The 13,757-nt window shown below is 39.3% G+C and overlaps 1 long non-coding RNA gene across 1 annotated transcript in view; it reads left to right on the forward strand.

Annotated features, from left to right (window-relative positions):
- Positions 1–13,551, forward strand: part of LOC129490471 (uncharacterized) — a 34,344-nt gene extending 20,793 nt beyond the window's left edge. Inside the window, exon 3 of the long non-coding RNA XR_008660261.2 lies at positions 13,353–13,551. This is a non-coding gene — a long non-coding RNA (uncharacterized lncRNA). The remainder of the gene's footprint in view (positions 1–13,352) is intronic.
- Positions 13,552–13,757: the final 206 nt, after the last annotated feature.

Here is a 13,757-nt window from a genome sequence, read left to right on the forward strand (position 1 = left end):
ACTTAAAAAAACGCTGGCCCTCTGGGAACCTGAGGTCCTGTCCTACCACTCAAAGCTGTGCTTCATTGGTTGAGTCACTTACCCTCTCTGATTATTAGTTTACTCAACTGTGAAATGGAACACTATACCTGTCCTCAATATACAAAAATCAGCTGTATTTCTATATACTACCAGTGAACAATTAGACACAACATTTTTTAAAGTACCATTTACTATCACACCCCAAAAAGAAAATAATTATGTATAAAGCAATAAAATACTTGCAGAATCTATATGCTAAAAACAGGAAAATACTGATGAAAAAACAAAGAACTACATATATGGAAAGACACATACAAAAATGCCCGTTCTCCCCAGATTCATCTACAGATCCAACACAATCCTAATCAAAATCTCACTAGGATTTTTTGGAAGATATCAACAAGCTGATTCTAATATTAATACAAAAATGCAAATAAATTAGAGGAGTCAATCAGTTATTAAAAACAGGAACAAGGCTGTGTGCAATGGCTCACGCCTATAATCCCGGCACTTTGGGAGGCCAAGGCGGGCAGATCACCTGAGGTCAGGAGTTTGAAACCAGCCTGGCCAACATGGTGAAACCCTGTCTCTACTAAAAATACAAAAATAAGCTGGATGTGGTGATGCCTATAATCCCATCTACTCGGGAGGCTGAGGTGGGAGGATCACTTGAACCTAGGAGGCAGAGGTTGCAGTCAGTCAAGATCGTGCCACTGCACTGCAGCCTGGGTGACAGAATGAGACTCTGAAAACAACAACAACAACAAAAAGAAAACAGAGGAACAAATTTGAGAACTCACGGTTCCTGATTTCAAGAATTACTATAAAGCCACAGCAACTGAGACAGTGTGATACTGAGAAAAATATAACATATAGGTTAATAAAACAGAACAGAAAGCCCACACATAGATGGTTACTTGATTTTTGACAAAGATACGAAGGAGGTAGAAAAATAAGTCTTTTCAATAAACGGTATTGGAACAACTGGACATTCATATGCTAAAAAAAGAGAACTTCAACTTATATCCTGTATTGTATAATACAAAACAGTTAACAGTTAGTTAAAAATGCATTGTACACTGTTATAGGCCTAAATGCAAGAAGTTTTAACCATAAAAATTCTAGAAGATAACATAGAAAAAAAATTTGCAAAGAGTTAAGCAAATATTTAAATCTTTGCTTTAAGCAAAGTTTTCTTAGATATGTCACTAGAAATACAATTTATAAAAGCACACACTGATAAATTTAGCCAATTTAAAATTTCTGCTCTGCAAAACACTTCAGAAAATGAAAGGACAAGCTACAGACTGGCGGAAAATATTTGCAAATATTTTCCTACATAAATGACTTGTGTCCAACAAATGACTTGTATCCATAATATATAAAGAGCCCACAAAGCTCAATAATAAGGGAATCCAATTTTTAAAATGGCCAAAAGATTTGAACAGACACTTTATCAAAGAGGATATATATGGAGAAAAGCACATAAAAAGATGCTTCTCATAATTATTCATTAGGAAAATGTAAGTTAAAACTATGATGAGATACAATTTTGTGTCCACCAGATATATAAGTCTGACAATTCCAATGGTACAGAAGATGTGGAAACTGAAACTCTCAAGCACTGTTATTGATAGGAGTATAAACTGAAACAATTTCTTTAGCATGCAATTTGGCACTCTCTAGTTAGGTTGAAGATTCACATAATCCATGACCCTGCAATTCTACTTCTAGATAGAGAATAATTCTTGCACATGTGCGCAAAGAATGAATACAAGAATGCTAGGTACCGCATTTTGTGGTAAGGGAGGAACAATGTAGAAAATGTCCATGAACAGGAGAATAGACAAACTGTGGTTTATTCATACAATGCATGCTACACAGCAAGGGTTAGCAAACTATAGCCCATGGGTCAAATCCAGCCCATTACCTATATGTATAAATAAACTTTTATTGAAACCCAGCCACACTTGTATTCACTGATGTATTGTCTGTAACTGCTTTCATGTTACAACAGCATTGTTCGATAGTTGCAAGAGACCATACGGCCGGGCGCGGTGGCTCACGCTTGTAATCCCGGCACTTTGGGAGGCCGAGGCGGGCGGATCACGAGGTCAGGAGATCGAGACCACGGTGAAACCCCGTCTCTACTAAAAATACAAAAAAGAAAAATTAGCGGGGCGTGGTGGCGGGCGCCTGTAGTCCCAGCTACTCGGAGAGGCTGAGGCAGGAGAATTGCGCGAACCCGGGCGGCGGAGCTTGCAGTGAGCCGAGATTGCGCCACTGCACTCCAGCCTGGGTGACACATTGAGACTCCGTCTCAAAAAAAAAGAGACCATATGACCCACAGAGCCTAAAATATTTAATGTCTGGCCCTTTTTTTTTTTATTATTATTATATTTTAGGTTTTAGGGTACATGTGCATGCACAATGTGCAGGTTTGTTGCATATGTATCCATGTGCCATGTTGTTTTGCTGCACCCATTAACTCGTCATTTAGCATTAGGTGTATTTCCTAATGCTGTCCCTCCCCCCTCCCCCTTCCGCACAACAGTCCCCGGAGTGTGATGTTCCCCTTCCTGTGTCCATGAGCTCTCATTGTTCAATTCCCACCTATGAGTGAGAACATGTGGTGTTTAGTTTTTTGTCCTTGCGATAGTTTACTGAGAATGATATTTTCTAGTTTCATCCATGTCCCTACAAAGGACATGGACTCATCATTTTTTATGGCTGCATAGTATTCCATGGTGTATAGGTGCCACATTTTCTTAATCCAGTCTATCGTTGTTGGACATTTGGGTTGGTTCCAAGTCTTTGCTATTGTGAATAGTGCCGAAATAAACATACGTGTGCATGTGTCTTTATAGGAGCATAATTTATAGTCCTTTGGGTATATACCCAGTAATGGGATGGCTGGGTCAAATGGTATTTCTAGTTCTAGATCCCTGAGGAATCGCCACACTGACTTCCACAATGGTTGACCTAGTTTACAGTCCCACCAACAGTGTAAAAGTGTTCCTATTTCTCCACATCCTGTCCAGCACCTGTTGTTTCCTGACTTTTTAATGATGGCCATTCTAACTGGTGTGAGATGGTATCTCACTGTGGTTTTGATTTGCATTTCTCTGATTGTCTGGCCCTTAATAAGAAAAGTTTGCTGACCCCTGATCCATAGCAAAACAAAAAAAGTAAATCATAGTCCAGGCAACATGGTGAGACCCCATCTCTAAAACACATTAAAAATTTTTGCCAGGCATGGTAGTGGGAGCCTGTAGTCCCAGCTATTTGGGAGGCTGAGGCAGGAGAATCGCTTGAGCCCAGGAGGTCAAGGCTGTAATGAGCTATGATTATGCCGCTGCCCTCTACCGTAATAGAGCAAGACTCTGTCTCCAAAGGAATGAATGAATGAATAAAATGACAAGTATGTTGTATCAGTCAGAGCTCAACCAGAGAAACAGAACTAGTGAGAGATATATATTAAGAGGTTTATTCCAAGGAACTGGCTTGTGTGTGATTGTGGGGGCTGGCTAGGCATGTCTGAAATCCATCGGGGAGACTGTCAGGAAGGGCAGGCTGGAACCATCAGTCATAAGCTGAAGCTTGGTTCACAGGCAGAATCTCTTCTTCTCCAGGGAAGCCTTGGCTATGCCTTTCAATTGCCTTTCTAATGCCTTTCAACCAATTGAATGAAGTCCATTCAGATTATCTAGGCTAATCTTCTTTACTTAAAACCAATTGATTACAGGCTTTAATCATACCTACAAAATACCTTCACATAAACACCTAGTGTTTAACTGATTAACTGGTCTAGCCAAGTTGACACATAAAACTAGCAAATGTATCCACATATATATCCACAAAGATAAATCTCATATATCCACAAAGATAAATCTCATAAATATAATGCTGAACAACAATAAAAGTTGCAAAATGATACATAAGATAACATTTATATAGAGGTTTAAAATGGGCAAAAAATTTAACAAAGTTTATGAATATATGGATATATAAAACCATGTAAAGGAATGATAAACAGTTACTTTATGTTACTGAGTGCCACTGGGAAGGAAGGAAAGGAGTGGAATTGGGACTAGTTTTACTGTACCTTTAATATTCTGTTTGTTTGTTTGTTTGTTTGTTTTTAAAGGCAAGAGACTCTAAAGTAAACCAGGCATATAAAAATCTTATAAAACCTGGCCCTGATATTGTAATTGCTTATTGTATTATTGTTAATACTTGGGTGCATGTGTGCAATCTTGCACAATCATTATTGTTTAAAAAGCATCATGATTAACCCCCTTTGCACAAGCCTAAAAAGGGGTGTTCATACTGGGTGGTCAACTTTGAATCAGAACTACACTGGATAGGACCAGACAGTAGAAGCTTCTTTTTTGTTTTCTAAATGCTAAACACCACTTTGGTGGATGCTCTGGGTTTTCTTTCATGGTCCAGTGTTTCAGGGAATGAACCTCACCTCCTGGGAGTTGAGCCTGGAAAATCACAGCATTCATCATGCTCCAGCCTGTGCCCAGTGGAGAGCGCAGAGCAGGGTGAGTCATTCTTACTTGAGCCCCGACCTTGGCTGACCTTCATAGTGCCAAGGTCTGGAGCCAAATGAAACTCCTGACTTAAGGAGCTAGAGATAAAGAGGCGGATGGCTGGTCACATGGTACGTGGCCGCTGATGGAATGTGACTTGTCAGACCCTCCCAGGGGGCTTTCAGTAGGGCCTGCATTTGTGTTTATTATACCAAGAGACACAGTGCTGACAGTTCTTCCTGAAGAACGTCAGATGACTTCTGATTTAAGAAGTGGTTGTATACAGATCCAAAGATTGTAATCTGCAACATGCCTGCAGAAATGGCATGCCAACATAAGTCTTTTTGCAAAAATTAAACTCTTTAGTATTAAAAGGAACACATGCTATTTGTAAAAATTTGGAGTATGTGAAAAGCTAGAGAGAAGAAAACAAACCTCTGAAGCTCACTACCCAGTATTATCAGTGATTGTCTTTTAGCCTTTTTTTCCCAGTGTCATACTTTTTTCTGTAGTTAATGTACCCTTTCAACAATGGTTATTGAGCACCCACCAAGTACCAGGCTTTACTCTCGGTGCTAGAGATATGGAAATGTACAAAACAGCCAAGGTCCCTGCTCTTGGGGAGCTAATCAGAAAGAAGGGTAGATTAACCATTGAAAATCAGTATATACATATATAAGTTACATTTAGATAAAAATGGTATTATGGAAAAAATGATACCTAACAATACCAAAGACTTATAATGTGCTGTTCTTAGCCTTTCACTCATATGTATCAATACACTGAATAAAACTGGCATGTGTGTGTGTGTGTGTGTGTGTGTGTGTGTGTGTGTGTATGTGTTAGAGGGAAGGTTAGGCTATTACAGGAAATCTTTCAATACAATGATCAGGAATGTCCTATTGAAGAAGACAACATAGGAACCAAGGTTTACATAAATGGAAAAAGACAGCCATGGAAGACCCAGATTGAGAGCCTTCCTGGCAAAGGGAACAGCAGGTTTAAATACCTTGAGCATGAAATAGTTTGGCATGTTCATGAAACAGAAAAAATATGTCTGGGACTTTGAGGAACAAAAGGCAGAAAGGTCTGCAATGAAACCAAAGATTGTCCTTCTTGGGTTCTCCAGGGAACTCTTGAGATCAGCAGAAACAGGCATTTTTTTTTCCAGCGGTTTCATTCTCTTCTTATCCCACCCACTGCTTTCACACTCTCATTTCTGTATGAGGAAAGGGCTGAGCTTTTGTTGCAGCTGCTACTCTTGGAACAGTTGAGACCATTAACTGACACATCTCCTGCACCTGACATGCCAGCAGCCTACAGGCACAATTTAAAGCTTCCAGGCCCTCTTTGCTAAAATGCTACCCATCCTTCTGGCCGGGCGCGGTGGCTCACGCCTGTAATCCCAGCACTTTAGGAGGCCGCGGCAGGCGGATCACGAGATCAGGAGATCGAGACCATCCTGGCTAACACGGTGAAACCCTGTCTCTACTAAAAATACAAAAAATTAGCCAGGCGTGGTGGTGGGCGCCTGTAGTCCCAGCTACTCGAGAGGCTGAGGCAGGAGAATGGCGTGAACCCGGAAGGCAGAGCTTGTAGTGAGCCGAGATGGCACCACTGCACTCCAGCCTGGGCGACAGAGCAAGACTCCATCTCAAAAAAAAAAAAAAAAAAAAAAAAAAAAAAAAATGCTACCCACCCTTAAGTCCACACAAAGTTGAAGGCAGCTTTGCAATTGAGTTTTACCAACAATCTTAGGACCCACATTATTAGTTGCTACACAGCAACCACTCCTCACTCAGCACTTTTTCCTCAGCTGAGAGGCTTCCCTCTACTGTAAAGGCTAATGATGTCAAATATTTTTTTCTCCTCCCTTGCTTCCAGATGACCAACCTCAGAGTAGTGTCTTGGCCCTTAGATTTGCTCCCTAAAGCCCACAGGGTGGCTGTCTCAGTTTCCTGCCTATCATTCCCCACACTCTGGATTTTGCAGCTTGAATCTTTATAGGGTAATTTATTGCAGCCCTTTGTTCTCTCTATTGCCTGTAAAATGGTGGTCATAAGCCTCAATACATATAATCTTTGAAACAACTCAGTAAGGCAGGGCCATTTATGTCCCCACTTTACAGACTAATAAACTAAGGCACAAAAAATTATATACTAGAGGTCATGTAGCTGGAAAGTGGAGGAGCTGGCCTTTGAATCCAGGCAGAGGCTTCTAACCACTATGCTGCACACAGAGAAATTATTTAAAAGACATTTTAAAATTATTTTTAATGAACACACAGTAATTGTACATATTTATGTGGTACAGTGTGATTCTTTTGATACCTGTATACAACGTGTAATGTAGAAAGACATTTATGCAACCCCCTTTGGTTGAATATTGTCCAGGAACAGATTATTGGTTCATTTGTAAGTCTAGAAATCCCTTAACTCAATTAGCAAACAGTGATGAACCATCTAGAGTGTGTGCTGGGCTAAACCGTGGAATACAAAGTTGGGCAACATGACATTGAAGATGATGATAACTGGTGTGCTGAGAGCTTACCGTGCACCAGCCCCTGGCCCAGGTGCTATGGATGTAATGGGGCGCATCACAGCCCAGGTGAGTTTCATCACAGACCTCAATCTTGTAAGAGAGACTCAACCATGAACCAAGCACTATAATGGGAATTGTTTACAGTTGTGCGGTCCAGTCTGGGCATCACCAGCCACATGGGGCTGTTTAAAAGCAATTAAAATTAAATAATACTTACACAAAAGTCCCTCAGTCACATTAACCACATTTCAAGTGCACATGTGGCTTGTGGCTACCTATAAATAGCACAGATTATGGAACAATATTCTTGCTGAATGTTCTGTTGGATGGCACTGGTTTAGAGCATTTGGAAGCACAGAGAGACATCTCTCATTTAAACGTGGAGGTGAGGAGAGGTGTCAAGAAAGGGATCCTGAACAAAGTAATGTTTAAGCTGATACCTGAAGAATGAGTAGTTTTAATCCTTACTATACTTCTGTGAGATATTTTATATCTCTACTTAATGAATGAGAAAATGGTCTCCAAGAAGTTGAGAAACTTGCCTGAAGCTGCAAGAAAGGGGTGAGAGAGAATATTTGATTCCCAAATCCATTTGTCTGCAGTGCCATGCCTGAAACACTAACAGTCACTAAAGGAACCATGGACAAAAGAGACCTCTTTTGAAAGAAACAGGTAGCAACTTCACAAGTACTGTTTGAACACTTTGTGCTGTATTTTAAAGCGCTCTGTTAAGTATTAATGTAATATGAAGTTTCCAAAAACAATTTAAAAAACACAGGGCTTCTCACCACATGGAGTTTGCCATTTCGCGGAGAGATAGACAGGTGTCTATGAAATGTTGGCAGAACAAGTGAATTCTAAGTGCTATAGGAATTACAAGAGGTGGTAATGTCTTCCTGTGAAGACTTCTTGGAAGAGGGAGGAATTAAGAGGGGTCTTAAAACCGTGTAGGATGAGCATATCAGCGCATTGCAGGCAGGAGGAAAGTTTGTTGGAAGGCTGAAGATGGGGGCCTGCAAGATCAGTGCTGGGAATGGGAATAATACCTTAGTCTTACGTTGGGGGTTTGTTCAGATGAGACAACTCAGTCTTTTCTGCAGGCATGGGCTTTCAACACAAATTCTTCTTGAACAATATTTACGGGTGTGTCTATAAAGAGATTGGTTCAGGGGCAGGGCAGAGACATCACTATTTCCCCTTCAGGGAATTTCCCTCAGAGAGTATTATTGACATCACAGCAGAATTCGTGGCTTCCCAGAGGAAAAGTCTTCAGGCACACACAAGAGAGAGCTCTGCGAATCTGACAAATCAATACCATACATGGCATTTTATATACTTGGTTTGCTGTTCACATACTGTCTGTTGGGTTCTACTTTTTTGTCTTAACATTGTCTTATGTACATTTTTTTTGGCACATCAATATAGTCCAAATAAGACCACTTTTTAATGATAGTTTATAAGAAAATCAGTCTTCAATTATTGGCTAGTAGGTTTATCTCCTGATAGCATTTAAAAAATATCAGTGCAATGAATAGTTTTGTACAATCATTTTTTAATTACATATTTTTGTTTTTAGAGCATATTCTCTAAAATGGGATGACTAGAACCTAGTTTAATCGTTGTATGCCTCTTGTTAGTTGTTCTCTAGGAAGATTATACCAATATTTGTCTAGTGTATCTGTCCTCCCAAAGCCTTGTCAACACTGGATTTTGAATTATTACTTTGCTCTTGGTAATTTAAGGGACCTTACTTCAACTCTCTGTCTCAGTTGCTTTATCTGTGGATGTGGATAATGAGTTTTCAGGGTTGAGGATTGAATGAGATAGTGCAGGGAAAGCATCGGCACAAGGCACAGTATATAGTAAATAGGGCGCTCATGTCTATTCCTCCCTTATGAGGAGTATGCAGTGGGAATGTGGAGCTGCTTCACTTTGGGTTTTTTGTTTGTTTGTTTGTTTGTTTGCTGCTGAGGTTAAGCATTTCTTTCAAGTGATTATCACCGGAATACCTGGGGTGTGTCTTAAAGCCACTCTCCCTTTCCACTCTTCTCTATCTCCTCTGTCCCACAGTATGCCCCAGTCCTACACTAGACTTTACCATCCTCTATTCACCACCTGGTCCAAGATCCAAAATAATCACCATGACTAGACTTGAGATACAGTGCTAACAGGAGACAGCAGAACATCCCTACAAACTCAGGGTTCTAGAACCACAAATTCTCCATGTGGAAAGGAAGCCCCAGTGGCTGTCTGTCCAACTTTCCAGTGGCCATTTGACAGATTCCCATCAGTAGATGTGTTCTCTTCTTAAAATATGTTAAATAACACCCATCGAGTAAATTCTATGAAGAATTTACGGTGAGTCTAGAATTTGGCCTCTTTATTCTTGGTACCTAGGCAACATGGTCAGTACTCCTACCTACTATAGTCAATTCTCAGATAATCGTGTTATCACTTAGTCAAATTTTGAAACATCTTTGAGAAACATTGAATTAAGTTCTTAATGTCATAATTAAACTGAGTAGAGAGCATTCTTCTGTTGATAGAACTCAATATTTTATTGAATGAGACTTCTCCCATGTAGTTTATAGTCATGAAACATTTAAAGTCTACCTTCTTCTAGATAAGAGCTGGTGTCTAAAATTGATAAATCAAGAAATAGAAGCTTGAGTATGTTATTTAAAGTTATAAAAGTAGAAACTATTACCAAAATAAATTCAGAAAATTGGAAAGCAGAAAGGGAAAGAGGATGTGGGAGACAGTCAAACTGTGTCAACTTTCTTTTCTTTTCAAAGTTGAGTGTTAAACATACTTTTAAAAATGACAGCTCAATTAAGAGATTGAATTATATATTAAATAATATATAATTATATTATTTAATGTTAAAACGGTAACTACTAGAAGAACAAAAAACCAGAATCTTCTAACAGTGGTCTTCCCACGAGGCTAGAACTACATGTTGGAGGGTAGATAAGAAGAAAAACCTTACGTTTAATTTTAGACTCCTCAATATGCTTTGAAATTTTTGATACACGCACATTATCTTTTCCTTTTTTAAAAAGTGCTTTATTGAGAAATAACTTACATATCATTCCATTCACCTATTTAGAGTATACAATTCAATGGTTTTCAGTATATTCACAAAGTTATGCATTTGTCATTAATTTTAGAACATTTTTATCACCTTCCCTACCCCCAATCCTGTACCCGTTAGCAGTCACTCCTCATTTTCCTATTATGCGCCTTCTCCCCAGCCGGAGGCAACCTCTTTCTGTCTCTGCGGATTTGTCTATACTGGATATTTTCTATAAATGTAATTAAACAACATGTAGCCTTTTGTGTCTGGTTTTTTTCAGTTAGCATAACATTTTCAAGGTTCATCCACATCATAGCATGTATTGATACTTCATTCCTTTTTATTTCTGGAAAATATTCCATTGTATGAATATACAACATTTTCTTTATCCACTTATCAGTTAATGGATATTTAAGTTGTTTCCACTTTTTGGCTATTGTGAACAATGCTGCTATGAACATTTGTGTACAAGTTTTTGTGTAGATGTATGTTTTCATTTCTCTTGGATAGATATGTAGGAGTGGAATTGCTGGGTCATATCTTAACTCTACATTTAACCTGCTAAGGAACTGCCAGACTTTTTTCAAAAGTGGTTGCTTCTTTTTCGATTCTCACAAGCAATGGAGGACAGTTCCAATTTTTCTGCCTCTTCACCAACACTTATTGTTATCTCTCTTTCTGATTGTAGCCATCCTAGTGGATATAAAGTGTTGTATAGTAGATGTCTTTGTAGTTTTAATTTGCATTTCCCTATTGACTAATAATGTTGAGTATATTTTCAAATGCTTATTGGTCATTTGTATACCTTCTTTGAGAAATGTCTATTTAGATCCTTCACCCTGTGAACATTATTTTAATCTAGAAAAACTGAAAGACAGCATGGTAAGCAAATAACAAATGTTGGACCTGGCAGTCTCTCGGTGAAGAAAATTAAGAGTGATTTCTTTTTTGTTTTTCTAAATTTTCCTAAGTTTTAAAAACAAACATAACTTTTTGTCATCTTCAAATATTTACATTTTTCCTCAATTTCTTTATCTTTTTCTGATTTGAAAAATTAGCACAAGAAAGTTTTGTTAAAGAAGATACAGTATTAACCTAGAGGCAACAATAGCTAACATTTCGGAAGATTTATTTTCAAGACTTTTCTCAGCTTTGAGTACTTTTTTGAGGTTGTAGTATATGTACATGTTCAATTTATGCCTTTTATTCTTATCAGGATATCACAGACAAACTCTTGTATATTAAATAAACCTCTTATTTAATTTTTTCTTCTGAAAGTCTCTAGAGGAAATGCCACCATATCCCTTGGCATGCAGAATGGTCACAAAGAAGGGCTTCTTTCGTACATTCATTACTCCAAAATTAAGAAAAAAATACACAAACATGCAACACCTACTGTTCCCAACCTATGGGAAACACAAACCAAGGACACAGCAGACTTTTAAGAGGTCATCGCCTAGTCCTTTGCTGTAGTCTGATGTTCTCTGCCTGCTTCACAGTGGAAAAGACAGTTTTAAGTAGTATGGAGATGCTGGGCAACTCTCCAATACTTTCTAACTTGTATCTTCATAGAATAGCTTTGCCTTTTGGGTTAAATTATTTGTAATCCCCAAAGCACTTCCAACTCCCATATTTTTCCTTAAAATATGTGCTATAAAAAGCTGTATTCCTCTTGCTTGCCCCATCCTGTTTCTCTTTTCCTCATTATAATTATTATTCCTGAAATCACCCATGCCATCAGGACAAGCTGACTGCAGGTAGAGGGATGAGTTCTGTTTCTCTTCGCCTTTTTTCCTATCCCAAAGGCTCCAAAGTTTCTGGTTGCAACAACTTTAAAAGCTGATTGCACAGACTCCATTTTCTCCTGTGGTAATGAAATTAAATAGTCTCTCATCCTGGCAAGAGCTCCAGAAGAATACTTCTTTCACACTTGCTTTAAATATTCAATTTTCTGTACCAATATAGGCTGCTGACTCTTTAAGCTCCCATGTATGTCCACAAACACTTCAAGACAGCAGTACCATCCAAAACCACACACATACAACAGGCTGCTTCCAATGTGAAAGTCCGGGGGAAATACCAGGATATAGCACAGGAGAAGAATCCTGACTACTAAGGCTCTCCCTCATAAGCCTCCAGTCATAGCTGTGCAAGATTAAATGTAAGATGAATGGCTCGTGTTTAATTCAGTGCATGGGGGTGATAATATAGTGCTCCCCAGTGTCCAGGCTCTTCTCTTCTTCGCAGGCACAGCACTTACATGGAGTTTTCCAGACCCCTAGCAAGTAGATGGGGCTGTGGGATCAATTTCTGGCCAGTGGAATGTGAGTGACGTGATGATTGCCACTACCCCATCTGGCATTCTAAGTCTTTCATTCTGTCTTGCAGTTCAGGAAGGATTTCAGAGGCCACTTGCTGAAGATAATGGCGCCATGAGACAGTAGGAGCCAGGGTCTCTGGCTGATTGCACGAAACCAGCCCCACCACCAAATCACAGTGAATGTTGACATGAACAAGAAATGAATCTTTATTATACTAATCCACTGAGGCTTGAGGGTTGTATGTTACATCAGTTTGCATACCCTGATTAACACAGCTCCTTTTGCTTTTCTCCCATCCCAGCCAAATATTTTAGGTTGCTGTGACAGCTTGCTGACAACATCTTATAAGGGGTGTCAGAACAGGAAGCTCCATTTTGCTAGCAAAACATTCATATTCAAATATTGTCAGCAGGAGACAGTCTTGCTAGTAAGGTTCCACCTAAATGGTTCCAAGTCAGGAGAGTCACTAAATGTTTTGAGAAATAAAAGTGAAAATCAATGTGTCTTCCCAGTGTATTCATATAGCACAGTGTTACAGAGGGCTTCAGCAGTCTGCGTGTGGACTTCACTGGTTGACTAACGTTAACATGCATGTCTGTTCAACAAGTGTTTGTGGTGTCATCAGTGTCACACATGCTGCCTTCTTTCACAAAACAAAGCTGAGAAAGTCTGAGTCTTTGCCCTGGAAGTTTCCCTCCACACAGGGTAGCATCTGCCTTGTCCACTGTAAGCACCTGAGCCCTCCCCGAAATGGCCCCAGGAAGGTGTCAGCTATGTCTTGGGTGGACAGCTATTGCCTCTACTTAGGAAGTTTGAGTGACTTTGTTGAATTCATTACCTTTCCTTCTTTTGCAGCCATCCCAGGAGCTGAAATACCATCATTTCTTGGTATTCTTCCTAGACCAGTCACCCTTTTATTTGGACTAATTTGACGTCAAATGTTTCACAATTGATGAGGATTTTTAAAAAATGTTTTGAGTAGGTAGAAAACAAACTACTTGGTATATTATAACAAAGAAGGGTTGAGCATGAAAAATCTATGCTCAATCATGAAGACCCCTGGGCACATTCCGCTCATCACCTCCTTCTCTGGGGATAAAATGGCAGCCTGGGGTTTGACTCCTGGTTCCACAGATAATTTCTGTGACCTTAGGAAAGTTGTTTTGATACTCATGGTATAATGATTGCAATGATTATTTTGGTGTGTGTTGAGGAACACTGCTGACTCACTTCTGCCTCTTTCCTCTACCTCAAGCTTTA

This window comes from Symphalangus syndactylus, chromosome 9 (genome assembly GCF_028878055.3).
Source record: "Symphalangus syndactylus isolate Jambi chromosome 9, NHGRI_mSymSyn1-v2.1_pri, whole genome shotgun sequence".
In the NCBI taxonomy this organism is placed as follows: Eukaryota; Metazoa; Chordata; class Mammalia; order Primates; family Hylobatidae; genus Symphalangus; species Symphalangus syndactylus.